We start from the raw sequence: 15,463 nt of genomic DNA, 5'->3' as shown, positions 1-15,463 counted from the left end.
CCCCAACCAGTGACTGACTACACACAACGCTCACACCCGGGAGGTGTGTCACACACTGCTCTGTTCCCCCACTGATTTTAGGATATTTCTCCGATTCTATCCAATGAGAGGCGCCTAAAGTAACCACGTTATGACGCCCAGCCAATAGAGAGCAGGCAGAGCTACGAACAGGTATTCTGGCAAGCGAAGTCGAATGATCTTTAATACGAATGGCCGCGAGAAATCACGCCCACTTTACACTCTAAGCAATCGGCATACGCTTCATCCCTTAGGGCCAATCAGAATGAGAGGACGTCCTCCATGGCCAATCTGGAGGAGGGTTCGTCCCCCCAGGGCCAATCAGGGTGAGGGTTTCATGGCTGCAGCTGGTTTATCAGTGTGGAGTTGAGAAGCGGTGAGGAGGTGAGTGAAGCGGGCAGTAATGTGTGAGGGGAGTGCAGTGCGGAGACTGGGGGAGGGGGATACCCACCGGGATACCCACCGCTCCCCCTCATTCCACGGTGTCTCACCCGGGACTGTCCGGGCTACAGGATTGTCAGCCTTACTCCTGGATCCGTGTTATCCTGCGAGTGTCCCCGGATTTACAGGGATATTCCATGTGCTGCAACCTCCCCCTCCTGTCCCTAATTCATCCCCCATTCATTCTCACCCCCCCACACACACCTGTCCCTAATTCCTCCCCCATCCTCCCCCTCCTTCATTCATTCTCACCCCCCCCTCCCACCACCTGTCCCTAATTCCTCCCCCTCTCTCATTCATCTTCACCCCCCATGTCTCCAATTCCTTCCTCTCCCTTTTTAATCCCCCCCCCCCCCACCACCTGTCGCTAATTCCTCCCTGTCCCCCATTCATCTTCACCCCCCTCCCTCCTGTCCATAATTCCTTCCTCTCCCTCATTCATCCTCTTCTTCCCCCCCCACCTTCCTTCCATTCCCCCCTCCCCCCCACTTGTCCCTCCTTCCATTCCCCCCTCCCCCCCACCTGTCCCTCGTTCCATTCCCTCCCCCCCCCCCCCACCTGTCCCTCCTTCCATTCCCCCCTCCCCCCCACCTGTCCCTCGTTCCATTCCCCCCTCCCCCCCACCTGTCCCTCGTTCCATTCCCCCTCCCCCCCACCTGTCCCTCGTTCCATTCCCTCCCCCCCCCCACCTGTCCCTCCTTCCATTCCCCCCTCCCCCCCACCTGTCCCTCGTTCCATTCCCCCCCTCCCCCCCCCCTGTCCCTCGTTCCATTCCCCCCTCCCCCCCCCTGTCCCTCGTTCCATTCCCCCCCCCACCTGTCCCTCGTTCCATTCCCCCCCCCACCTGTCCCTCATTCCATTCCCCCTCCCACCTTTCCCTCGTTCCATTCCCCCCTCCCCCCCCACCTGTCCCTCGTTCCATTCCCCCCCCCCCCCCACCTGTCCCTCGTTCCATTACCCCCTCCCCCCCCACCTGTCCCTCGTTCCATTCCCTCCCCCCCACCTGTCCCTCGTTCCATTCCCCCTCCCCCCCACCTGTCCCTCGTTCCCCTCCCCCCCACCTGTCCCTCGTTCCATTCCCCCCCTCCCCCCCACCTGTCCCTCGTTCCATTCCCCCTCCACCTGTCCCTCGTTCCCCTCCCCCCCCACCTGTCCCTCGTTCCATTCCCCCCCACCTGTCCCTCGTTCCATTCCCCCCTCCCCCCCACCTGTCCCTCCTTCCATTCCCCCCTCCCCCCCACCTGTCCCTCGTTCCATTCCCCCCACCTGTCCCTCGTTCCATTCCCCCCTCCCCCCCACCTGTCCCTCGTTCCATTCCCCCCCCCACCTGTCCCTCGTTCCATTCCCTCCCCCCCCCACCTGTCCCTCGTTCCATTCCCCCCTCCCCCCCACCTGTCCCTCATTCCATTCCCCCTCCCACCTTTCCCTCGTTCCATTCCCCCCTCCCCCCCACCTGTCCCTCGTTCCATTCCCCCCTCCCCCCCCACCTGTCCCTCGTTCCATTCCCTCCCCCCCACCTGTCCCTCGTTCCATTCCCCCCTCCCCCCCACCTGTCCCTCGTTCCATTCCCCCTCCCCCCCACCTGTCCCTCGTTCCCCCTCCCCCCCACCTGTCCCTCGTTCCATTCCCCCCCACCTGTCCCTCGTTCCATTCCCCCTCCCCCCCCCACCTTTCCCTCCTTCCATTCCCCCCCCCACCTGTCCCTTGTTCCATTCCCCCCTCCCCCCCACCTGTCCCTCGTTCCATTCCCCCCTCCCACCTGTCCCTCGTTCCATTCCCCCCTCCCCCCCACCTGTCCCTCGTTCCATTCCCCCCCTCCCCCCCACCTGTCCCTCGTTCCATCCCCCTCCCCCCCACCTGTCCCTCGTTCCATTCCCTCCCCCCCACCTGTCCCTCGTTCCATTGCCCCCCCACCTGTCCCTCGTTCCATTCCCCCTCCCCCCTTCCCCCCACCTTTCCCTTCTTCCATTCCCCCCTCCTCCCCACCTGTCCCTCGTTCCATTCCCCCCTCCCCCCACCTGTCCCTCGTTCCATTCCCCCCTCCCCCCCACCTGTCCCTCGTTCCATTCCCCCCTCCCCCCCACCTGTCCCTCGTTCCATTTCCCCCCCCCCCCCACCTGTCCCTTGTTCCATCCCCCTCCCCCCCACCTGTCCCTCGTTCCATTGCCTCCCCCCCACCTGTCCCTCGTTCCATTCCCCCCCCACCTGTCCCTCGTTCCATTCCCCCTCCCCCCTTCCCCCCACCTTTCCCTTCTTCCATTCCCCCCCCCACCTGTCCCTCGTTCCATTCCCCCTCCCCCCTTCCCCCCACCTTTCCCTTGTTCCATTCCCCCTCCCCCCCCCCACCTTTCCCTCATTCCATTCCCCCCCCCCCACCTGTCCCTCGTTCCATTCCCCCCTCCCCTCCACCTGTCCCTCGTTCCATTCCCCCCCCCCCACACCTGTCCCTCGTTCCATTCCCCCCCCCACACCTGTCCCTCATTCCATCCCCCCCCCCCCCACCTGTCCCTCCTTCCATCTCCCCTTCCTCACACTCATATAAAGTTTATGGGTAAAGTGAAATCCATTGTCTATCAGCTCTCTGCTGTCTTCCTAAGTTCAGGCAATGAATAGACTTGGGAGCAGAATTTTTGTTGCTCACCCCAGGAATGAGGTGAATTTTTACTCCTGAGAATAATGTAATGTCAGCTCTATTGCTTTGGGTGAAGTGTTGTCTGTAATGGCTCCTTTACACCCCCATTGGACAGGCAGTGAGGAGGAGGCGTTATAGCACCTAAAATCTTGCTGCGCCATAACTACATGCATTACAGGGCATTTGCAGCGAGGCCCCATTCACTTGAATGGGTCGGGTTCTGCAGGTAGCACAGCGCCCGCCAAACACCACAGAGGGGTCATTTTTGTGAAGCATTTGTATTATCCTGTATGGCTGCCTTTGCAACATGTGCGCCAGGGCTGCAAACCCCAATATGGGGGTGGTCTGCAGCGGAGGTATGGGGTTTGAGTCCTAAAATTTACAATGAGGCCAAGTTCACACCATAGAAATGCAGTCTGGATGCTTTTCTGCATGCGTGGTTTTTATGCGTTCCGGTGCGTTTTTGATGCAGTCCATTGCATTTTTCCCCGACTTTTTTCTTGAAGGGTAACTCCACTTTAATGGGGGAAAAAATAGCAAACAAAGAAAAAATAATATAGTGTATACAATTGCGACACAAATCCTATTGTAGCTGAATGTTATTAAAAAAATACCTTTCCTTTTCAATCTGCAGCTCTGTAGTTTTCTATAAAATGCAATATGGTAACCTTGAGGTGTTGTGTACACAGAATGCCCCCCAGAAACATCATTTCCTGCTTGTGTGATTGGCTCACCAATTTTCCCAGAAGTCTGCACTGAGATACAAGTCAGATTTCTGGCATCCCCTGCAACAAAAATTTCATTTTTGGTGAGATATTCCCAATAGGAAATCACATCTAAAGGGATGCAGGCCCAGCAGATTTCCTCATTAGTGCTTTACAGCTGCAGCTGCTGGTTGATAATTAACCACCTCCCACCCGGGCCATAGTACATATACGGCCGGGTGGGAGTCTCGTCCTTCTGATCGGACGTTCCGGAACGTCCTTCAGAAGGAGAGAGATCGCGCCGCCGCGGGCACGCGCAGCGGCGCGATCTCGATGTGCCTGTGTCCCTAGGACACAGAGCAACGAGACTCGGCAGGAGGGCCCTGTGATTGGCCCTCACGATCACATGACGTCTGTGACCAATCACAGCCGTCATGTAATGTCAATACAGCCGTTGTAACGACTTCGATCTCTTCTCCTCCTGACAGATCCTGTCAGTGAGGAGAAGATCAGAGGATCGATTCTGCAGCCGGGGTGATCAGTGAGTATTTCTAATTACTCACTGATCACAGGGGGGGGTCTGTGCTGGTAATCAGATGATTGATTACCAGTGCAGCCCTGGGGGGAGGGGATGCCACTAGAGCCACCAGGGATGCCCACCCATGACCACCAGGGATGCCCACCATGGCCACCAGGGATGGCAAACAGGGCTCAGAGAGCCTGCCAGTGGTGCCCCCCTATCAGTGCTGCCCACCAATGCCATCTATCAGTGCTGCCCACCAGTGCCCGTTATTGCCATCCACCAGTGCCCATTATTGCCCACCAGTGCTGCCTATCAGTGCCCATCAGTGCCCCCCATCAGTGCCGCCTATCAGTGCCCATCAGTGCTGCCTATCAGTGCCCATCAGCGCTGCCTATCAGTGCCCACCAATGCTGCATATCAGTGCTATCTATCAGTACCACATATCAGTGCCTATCAGTGCCCATCAGCGCTGCCTATCAGTGCCCATCAGTGCTGCATATCAGTACCACCCCATCAGTGCCACCCCATCAGTGTCTCCTCATCAGTGCCTGTCAGTGCGGCGTCATCAGTGTTCATCAGTGCAGGAAAAAAATTATCTATTTACAAAATTTTATAACCTAAACAAAAAAGCTTTTTTTTTTTTTCAAACTTTTCGGTCTTTTTTTATTTGTGCACCAAAAAAGAAAAAACCTGACGGTGATCAAATACCACCAAAAGAAAGCTCTATTTGTGGGGAAAAAATGACACAAATTTGGTGTAGGTACAGTGTTGCATGACCGCGCAATTGTCATTCAAAATGCAACAGCGCTAAAAGCTAAAAATTGGTCTGGGAAGGAAGGGGGTTTAAGTGCCCGGTATTGAGGTGGTTAAGAAACCACTCCCATTAGACAGACTGGGCACAGACAAACACACAATGATTTCTTCAGAACAAAAGGTAGGAACCTGCAACACAGTCAAAATCCCCGCAAAGTATCACCCAGAGGGGAATGTTTTTTTTGTTTTTTTCTCAACTAAAGTGGTGTTGCACTTTAAAGTGTCTCTTCGGTCATTTTTTCATCTTTATATCTATTAAATCCTCTGCCCTTGTTTTTTTAACTTTAGATAGTGAAGCATTTTTTTTCTGCAAGAAAATTCCTTATACAGCTCACTTCCTCTGTCTTGTCTGGTCGTTAGCCTAGGCCAGTGATGGTGAACCTTGGCACCCCAGATATTTTGGAACTACATTTCCCATGATGCTCATGCACTCTGCAGTGTATTTGAGTATCATGGGAAATGTAGTTCCAAAACATCTGGGGTGCCAAGGTTCACCATCACTGGCCTAGGCTAATGACATCATGCACAACTCTCTCTCTCCTTCTCGTGAGAGTTTGTCAGCAAGAGAGGAGGGGTGAGTCATAAGAAAGCCAAGGAGAGCTGCAGAGCTGGAAGTGGCTGGATGAGATAAATCTCCTGCAGAGATCCATGAGTATTCATCAAGAGATGAGAAATGTGCAGACAAGCAGTGGTGTGTGTGTGTGTATATATATATATATATATATATATATATACACACACACACACTATCTCACAAAAGTGAGCACACCCCCCACATTTTTGTAAATATTTTATTCTATCTTTTCATGTGACAACACTGAAGAAATGACACATATACATTATACAAGCTGTGCACTCACTACTTTACATTGTAGCAAAGTGTCATTTCTTCAGTGTTGTCACATGAAAAGATAGAATAAAATATTTACAAAAATGTGGGGGGTGTGCTCACTTTTGTGAGATAGTGTGTGTGTGTGTGTATATATATATAATATATACACACAACACTGAAGAAATGACACTTTGCTACAATGTAAAGTAGTGAGTGTACAGCTTGTATAACAGTGTAAATTTGCTGTTCCCTCAAAATAACTCAACACACAGCCATTAATGTCTAAATCGCTGTCAACAAAAGTGAGTACACCCCTAAGTGAAAATGTCCAAATTGGGCCAAATTAGCCATTTTCCCTCTCCGGTGTCATGTGACTCGTTAGTGTTACAAGGTCTCAGGTGTGAATGGGGAGCAGGTGTGTTAAATTTGGTGTTATCGCTCTCACTCTCTCATACTGGTCACTGGAAGTTCAACATGGCACCTCATGGCAAAGAACTCTCTGAAGATCTGAAAAAAAGAATTGTTGCTCTACATAAAGATGGCCTAGGGTATAAGAAGATTGCCAAGACCCTGAAACTGAGCTGCAGCATGGTGGCCAAGACCATACAGTGGTTTAACAGGACAGGTTCCACTCAGAACAGGCCTCGCCATGGTTGACCAAAGGGGTTAAGTGCACATGCTCAGCGTCATATCCAGAGGTTGTCTTTGGGAAATAGACATATGAGTGCTGTCAGCATTGCTGCAGAGGTTGAAGGGGTGGGAGGGTCAGCCTCTCAGTGCTCAGACCATACGCCGCACACTGCATCAAACTGGTCTGCATGGCTGTGGTCCCAGAAGGAAGCCTCTTCTAAAGATAATGAACAAGAAAGTCTGCAAACAGTTTGCTGAAGACAAGCAGACTAAGGACATGGATTACTGGAACCATGTCCTGTGGTCTGATGAGACCAAGATAAACATATTTGGTTCAGATGGTATCAAGCGTGTGTGGCGGCAACCAGGTGAGGAGTACAAAGACAAGTGTGTCTTGCCTACAGTCAAGCATGGTGGTGGGAGTGTCATGGTCTGGGGCTGCATGAGTGCTGGCAGCACTGGGGAGCTACAGTTCATTGATGGAACCATAAATGCCAACATGTACTGTGACATACTGAAGCAGAACATGATCCCCTTTCTTTGGAGACTGGACTGCATGGCAGTATTCCAACATGATAACGACCCCAAACACACCTCCAAGATGACCACTGCCTTGCTAAAGATGCTGAGAGTAAAGGTGATGGACTGGCCAAGCATGTCTCCAGACCTAAACCCTATTGAGCATCTGTGGGGCATCCTCAAATGGAAGGTGGAGGAGTGCAAGGTCTCTAACATCCACCAGCTCTGTGATGTTGTCTTGGATGAGTGGAAGAGGACTCCAGTGGCAACCTGTGAAGCTCTGGTAAACTCGATGCCCAAGAGGGTTAAGGCAGTGCTGGAAAATAATGGTGGTCACACAAAATATTGACACTTTGGGCCCAATTTGGACATTTTTTACTTAGGGGTGTACTCACTTTTGTTACCAGTGGTTTAGACATTAATGACTCTGTGTTGAGTTATTTTGAGGGGACAGCAAATTTACACTGTTATACAAGCTGTACACTCACTACTTTACATTGTAGCAAAGTGTCATTTCTTCAGTGTTGTCACATGAAAAGATATAATAAAATATTTACATAATTGTGAGGGGTGTACTCACTTTTGTGAGATACTGTATGTATGTATATATGTATCTAATATATACACAGCTCAAAAAAATTAAAGGAATACTTTGAAAACACATCAGATCTCAATGGGGAAAAATATAATGCTGGATATCTATACTGGTATGGACTGGGTAATGTGTTAGGATCTATACTGGTATGGACTGGGTAATGTGTTAGGAAGGAAAGGATGCCACATCGTTTGATGGAAATGAAAATGATCACCCTACAGAGGGCTGAATTCAAAGACGCCCCGAAAATCAAAGTGAAAAAATAATGCAGTAGGGTTAGTCTGTTTTGCTGACACTTCATTGCAGCAACTCAAAATGGTACTCAGTAGCAGTGGCGTACCTAGAGCATTTGGCACCCGGGGCAGATCCTATATCTGGCACCCCCCCTCCCCCCAAACTTTAAAATGTGAAAACACCCACCAAAATTTGTAATGTTTTCAAGAATATTTATTATACAAATTTCACAGCCCCCCATCATAGTGCCCCTTGCAGTCTGCCCCCCCCCCTCTCCCATCCATCGAATCACAGTGCCATCTTTTACACTCTCTGCCTCCGCTGCACAGTCCTACCTTCAGCATAAACAGATAGCTAACATTATTAGCAATGTGATTAAGTTTGAGTAAGAGATTGGAGACAGGCTACAGGAGATGGTCAGAGACTGCGGACGTGATTTAAGAGATGGTCAAAGACTGCAGACATGATACAAGAGATGGTCAGAGACTGCGGACATGATACAAGAGATGGTCAGAGACTGCTGACATGATACAAGAGATGGTTAGAGACTGCGGAATAGATGCAAGAGATGGTCAGAGACTGCAGACATAATACAAGAGATGGTCAGAGACTGCAGTCATGATACAAGAGATGGCCAGAGACTGCAGTCATGATACAAGAGATGGCCAGAGACTGCAGTCATGATACAAGAGATGGTCATAGACTGCAGTCATGATACAAGAGATGGTCAGAGACTGCAGTCATGATACAAGAGATGGTCAGAGACTGCAGTCATGATACAAGAGATGGCCAGAGACTGCATTCATGATACAAGAGATGGTCAGAAACATAGGACATGATACAATAGATGGTCAGAGACTGCAGACATGATACAAGAGATGGTCAGAGACTGCTGACATGATACAAGAGATGGTTAGAGACTGCGGAATAGATGCAAGAGATGGTCAGAGACTGCAGACATGATACAAGAGATGGTCAGAGACTGCTGACATGATGCAAGAGATGGTCAGAGACTGCAGACATGATACAAGAGATGGTCAGAGACTGCAGTCATGATACAAGAGATGGTCAGAGACTGCAGTCATGATACAAGAGATGGTCAGAGACTTAGGACATGATACAATAGATGGTCAGAGACTGCAGACATGATACAAGAGATGGTCAGAGACTACAGACATGATACAAGAGATGGCCAGAGACTGCAGACTATGGGGGCCGGAGAGCACAGGGGAAGCAGAGAGCACTGGAGGAGCTAAAGGGTGGGGGGGGGAGGGGGTCTGGAAAGCATTGAAGGGGGGGGGGGGGTTAAGAGCACTGGGGGGGAGCTGAAGAGCACTGGGTGGCTAGAGAGAGGGAGCTGAACAGCACTGGGGGGTGCTGAACAGCACTGGGGGGCCAGCAAAAGAAAAATTAAGTTGAATAGGAGCGGTGGGGCGGCTGCATATGGAGGAATTGATCTTTCCATATTCCTCCTGCAGCCGCCGAATGCCTGATTCTCCTCCTCTCCCTCCTGCAGGCATTTGGCGGCTGCAGGAGGAATATGGAAAGATCAATTCCTCTTTATGCTGCTGTCCCACCACTCCTATCCAGGCACACACATGAGGCTGCTCAATCGTTGGCACTCACCTTCTTCCAGCCCCCCCCCCCCCCCCCCCCAGCAGCACAGCACCGAGGACGGAGGGAGCAGCTGCCTTCACAGAAGGAGATGAGCGGCGCCAGTACTGGCTTAACACCCCCCCAGTGTGCGGCACCTGGGCGGGTTGGTACGCCACTGCTCAGTAGTGTGTACTGTATGGCTCCCACGTGTTTGCATGCATGCCTGACAACCTCGGGGGCATGCTCCTAGAGAGACAACCAGTGCTAGAGGTCATTTTGTAGGGCTCTGGCAGTGCTCATCCTGTTCCTCCTTGCACAAAGGAGCAGAGACCGGCCCTGCTGATAAATTAAGGACCTTCTACGGCCGTGTCCAGATCTCCTAGAGCAGTGTTTCCCAACTCCGGTCCTCAGGGCAAACTAACAGGCCAGATTTTAAGTATTACCTTGGAGAGATGCAGACTAGCATACTGGAAACACTGAGCAGCAAATTATATCACCTGTGATGTATTTCAGTTTTCTTGCAAACCTGGCCTGTTAGTGTGCCTTGACGACCGGAGTTGAAAAACACTGTCCTAGAGTAACTGCCTGTCTCCTGGAATCTCCTCCATGTTCTTCAGACTGTGCTGGGAGACGAAGCAAACCTGGCAATGGCACGTATTGATGTGCCATCCTGGAGGAGTTCCTCTACCTCTATAGGGTACATGTATGGCCTCATGCTACCAGTAGTGACACTGACCCTAACCAAATGCAAAACTAGTGAAAAACAGTCAGAAAAGATGAGTAGGGAAAAAATGTCAAAGCCTCCACCTTTAAAACCATTCCGGTTTTTGAGGTCTCATTGTTGCACATCTAGTGCACCTGTTGTTAATTTCAATACCACCAAAGCAGCTGAAACTGATTAACAAACCCCTCTGCTACTTAAAGCGGAGTCCCGGCCACAAAGAAATTTTCAAGGTAAGTATTTCTTCTTGCAGGTAAGTGCGACCCGGGACAGTACAGAGGCTATCCATTATGGAATGCACTAGCCCTGACTGTCCCGGGGGTATTTTTATTGAAAAAAAATGTTGTGGCCGGAGCTCCGCTTTAACTGACCAGATCAATATCCCAGGAGTTTAATCGACTCAATGGTATACTCTGATTAAAAAGTGTTCCTTTATTTTTTTGAGCACTGTATATATGTATGTCTATGTATGTGTCTTTGTGTTTGTGTGTGTAGATCCAGGAAGTGAACAGGCAGCAGCTTCAGCTGCCCACAGTTAAAATGGCTGCAGCCAGACTTAGTGGAGGGAGATTTCTGCAGCATATTTGGCAAGTACAGAATCACAGTGTGTGTGTGTGTGTGTATATATATATATATATATATATATATATATATATATATATATATATATATATATATATATATATATATAAGCAAAGTGGTTGGAGGGAAGCTTCAGAATGGTAAATGTTTTTTTTTTTTTTTTTTTTACAAATTATTTGAACAGACTGTAGTTCCTATTTAAATAAGGACATGTGTGTTCCACAGTGTTCGGATTGCTTGCAGGAAACTGCCACTTTAAAAATGTGCTTTTAACAGCGGCTTTTAATCTCGCATTTGTGCGTATTTTAGCGTTTTTGTAAAACTACACCAGCTGAACGCTAATAAAAGCACGTTAATGAGCATTTATGCATGTTCTTCAGCCTTTTTTGTGGTCAGAACTCTCCTTGACCGCAATTTTAGGTAAGGACAACAGCCCATAAACTCCCCTGCTGATAAACGTAGGATAACATAGAAGGGAGTTTAACCACTTAATCCCCCCGGAAGATTTTACCCCCTTCCTGACCAGGGGGTATTTTGCGATTCGGCACTGCGTGACTTTAATGGACAATTGCGCTGTCGTGCGACGCGGTACCCAAATGAATTTGACGTCCTTTTTTTCCCACAGCGCTTTCTTTTGGTGGTATTTGATCACCTGTGCGATTTTTTGATCATGCGCTATAAACAAAAAAAGAGCGACAATTTTGCAAAAATAACAATATTTTTCACATTTTTTATATGAAATTCCCCCCCAAAAAAATTTAAAAATCAAAATTTTTTTACATTTTTTGGCCAATTTGTTTTCTGCTACCTATGTTTGGTAAAAAAAATCACAATAAGGGCCGGTTCACACTCTTGCGAGTGCGGCGATCGCATGTAATTCGGAGCGCACTGCTACTTCATTACATGCGATCGCACAAAAGACGCACAGGACCCTTTTTTCCAGCAGCATCAGGATCGGATCGCACAGTGGTTCACGCTTGTGCGATCCGATCCTGTGCGAACTGACAGATCGCACTGCGATATGCGATCAAACTGGGGGTGTCGTTAACATTTAATTGACACCCCCTGCGTATCGCATATGGGAGTGTGAACTGCCAGGGGTGCGGGAAGGCTGCGAATTAGTGTGAACCGAGACTAAGCGTATTTTGATTGGTTTGCGCAAAAGTTATTGCGTTTACTAACTAAGGGAAAGATTTTTGTCATTTGCTTGTTTACATTAGACGCCTGCCTTTCTCCCTCTCTACCCGACGATCGCGAGTGACCGGCGGACATCGGGTCCGCCGGTCACACGCGCCGGCTTCTTCGGGTACGAGCGCGGGCGGAAGCGCGCCTCTGGCGGCGCGCGCTCGCCCCCTATTGGCTCCCAGGCTAGTGACGTACCGGTACGTCACTTTGCCTGGGAGGGGCTGACTGCTGCCGTATATAGTCGGGAGGTCGGCAAGTGGTTAAAGCGGAGTTCCACCCAAAAGTGGAACTACCGCTTTAGGGAGTCCTGACCCCCGACATGCCACATTTGGCATGTCATTTTTTGGGGGGGGGGAGCGGGTACCTAGTTTTGACAGGTACCCGCTCCCACTTCCGCTCGGAGCGCCGCGGCGCCCTGAGCGGAAGTTCTCCTCTCCCCCTCCCTCCCTGCAATCTTCTGGGACACGTCAGAGGTCCCAGAAGATTGCCGGCCAATCACGGCGCGCAGCGCGACTCGCGCATGCGCAGTGGGTACCCGGCTGTGAAGCCGCAAACTGTAACAGCCGGGTGCCCACAGCAGTGATGCCGGCGCCGAGGGAGAGGATCGAGGCTTCGGGCGGCCGCATCGCTGGACCGTTGGACAGGTGAGTAAATGGCTGGAACTCCGCTTTAAGGTCTGTTAAAAAAAAAAAAATGGCCAATTTCACAAAAGTGTAAGTTTATCAGCTACAGTGTGCACGAGGCCTTAAAGCCATATAGCACAAACGTCAAAACATTACAGCAAATAGTTATTACTAAAGAATTAGTATAGATACTGTATTGTCAAAAGTATTGGTACGCCTGCCTTTACACACACACATGAACTTTATTGGCATCCCAATCTTAGTCCGTAGGGTTCAATATTAAGTTGGCCCACCCTTTGCAGCTATAACAGCTTCAACTCTTCTGGGAAGGCTGTCCACAAGGTTTTGGAGTGTGTCTATGGGAATGTTTGACCATTCTTCCAGAAACACATTTGTGAGGTCTTGTGAGGTCAGGCACTGATGGCCTGGCTCGCAGTCTCTGCTTTAATTCATTCCAAAGGTGTTCTATCAGATTGAAGTCATGCCAGTCTAGTTCCTCCACTCCAAACTCTCTCATCCATGTCTTTATGGACCTTGCTTTGTGCACTGGTGCGCAGTCATGTTGGAGCAGGAAGGGGCTATCCCCAAACTGTTCCCACAAAGTTGGGAGCACAAAATTGTTCAACCCCTGAAAAACAACCCCACACCATAATGCCCCCTCACCCAAACGATTTGGACCACTGCACAAAGCAAGGTCCATAAAGACATGGATGAGCGAGTTTGGAGTGGAGCAACTTGACTGACCTGCACAGAGTCCTGACCTCAACCCAATAGAACACCTTTGGGATGAATTAGAGCACAGGTCTTCTCATTTAACATCAGTGCCTGATCTAACAAATGCGCTTCTGGAAGAATGGTCAACATTCCCATAGACACTCCTAAACCTCATGGACAGCCTTCCGAGAAGAGTGCAAAGGATGGGCCAACTTAATATTGAACCCTACGGGCTAAGACTGGGATGTCATTAAAGTTTATGTAAAGGCAGGCGTCCCAATACTTTTGACAATATAGTGTATGTAAGACAACAATTTAGAGCCCACTGTGTTCTCCCAGTGGCTGCTGGTATGAATCCGTCCCAAAAGACTGACAGAGATGGGTCCTCCTTGTTTAGCCTTCTGTATCTGTTCTATATATGTAAAGTGAAATTGTGATGCATTATGCCCTGCTTCTGCAAAATGTCTTTAAACTGGGGAAGAAAAATCGTAGGTGCTGACACTTGGTTTGTATTTCCTGTGTGGTTTAACAAATATAGCTCAACCATATGGTCATCTCAGCAAATATCCAAAGTCCTGCAGTTGTAGAAACCTGGAATTAATCTAGATTTTTTCATGCGCAGGTGGATAAAATATTCCCCCTTATAGCCTGTACACACGATCAGAAAATGGTACGAAAAATACCGCTTTTGAAGTGATCATACAATAATCTGATCATTAGTACAGAGCTTTTGAGCGCTGATCACAATTCATGAGAAATTTTAGGCATGAAAATTTTTCTCGTATGACGTCAGATTGTACGATTTTCATTTAATCAGTACAGTATTTGTCTGAAAATACAATACAGAAAATTACATCACTTCCAAATTTTATTCTGTTGTATGAGAATTTTGGTAACTTTAGTAACTTTTATTTTAAACCACTTCAGCTCCTTAAGGTTTACTCCCCTTCATGACCAGGCCATTTTTGTGATACGGCACTGCTTTACTTTAACTGACAATTGCTCAGTCGTGCGACGCTGTACACAAATAAAATTGATGTATTTTTTTCCCACAAATGGAGCACTTCCCTAGAGTACCCTTTCAAAAAATTCTTATGTCATTTCCTCAATTCTTTTTTACCAAATTGTTCGTCTGAATTTGTGATGTGTCTCACAAAGATAAAATTGCTCTATGTAAATTATTTTTTAGGAGGAGCTTGATGAGGGCTGTCTGCAGACAAACAGGTATTCCTTTGGCCTATGCCAGTGATGGCGAACCTTGGCACCCCAGATGTTTTGGAACAACATTTCCCATGATTCTCATACACTCTGCAGTGTAGTTGAGCATCATGGGAAATGTAGTTCCAAAACATCTGGGGTGCCAAGGTTTGCCATCACTGGGCCCTTGTCACGGAACCATGAACCAGACGTACAACAACAGATAAGTAAAAATAAGAAGGTTTTATTGAAAATCAAGCTGTAAAGCAAAAGTCCAAACGGATGGCAAAACCGAAGCAGAGTCTTTGCGAAGCCAGAGGTCAGGAGCCAGGAGGGTAGTCAGACGAAGCCGGGATCAGGAACCAGCAGGGTAGTCAGACGAAGCCAGGATCAGGAACCAGCAGGGTAGTCAGACGAAGCCAGGATCAGGAACCAGCAGGGTAATCAGACGAAGCCAGGATCAGGAACCAGAAGCAGCAGCAGTCTTAGAAGCATGTGAACACAGGAGGACCAAGCAAGGAACTGAAGCCACAGACCTCCTATATATATATGAGCTAGGCATCCAGCTCCTCCCAGTGGGAAGGAGGAGCCGCAGAGTGGGAGGCTACAAGAAACCCAGAAACCAAGATGGCCGCCAGCACATGTCAAATGAAGGAGAACAGCAAGAAGGTAAGACCATGACAGTACCTCCCCCTCAAGGGCCCCTCCTCCGCGGAGTAAAGAACGGTTTCTGAGGGAAGCGTGCGTGGAAGGCACGGAGCAAGGCAGGAGCATGGACATCTGCGGAGGGAACCCAGGAACGCTCCTCTGGACCATAACCACGCCAATGAACCAAAAACTGCACCCGACCGCGGACCAGGCGTGAATCCAGGATATTGCTCACCTCATACTCCTCACGATTGCC

At 49.4% G+C, this 15,463-nt stretch overlaps 1 protein-coding gene across 1 annotated transcript in view; it reads left to right on the top strand.

Moving 5' to 3' along the window:
- Nucleotides 1-302: 302 nt before the first annotated feature.
- The window catches only part of LRRC28 (leucine rich repeat containing 28), an 83,771-nt gene continuing 68,610 nt past the window's right edge, over nucleotides 303-15,463 (top strand). Inside the window, exon 1 of the mRNA XM_082253177.1 lies at nucleotides 303-402. The gene's annotated coding sequence lies outside the window, so the exon portion shown is untranslated. The remainder of the gene's footprint in view (nucleotides 403-15,463) is intronic.

Source organism: Pelophylax lessonae (genome assembly GCF_965119305.1).
Source record: "Pelophylax lessonae genome assembly, chromosome: 4".
Classification (NCBI taxonomy): Eukaryota; Metazoa; Chordata; class Amphibia; order Anura; family Ranidae; genus Pelophylax; species Pelophylax lessonae.
This window is presented reverse-complemented; position numbering and strand designations above follow the sequence as displayed.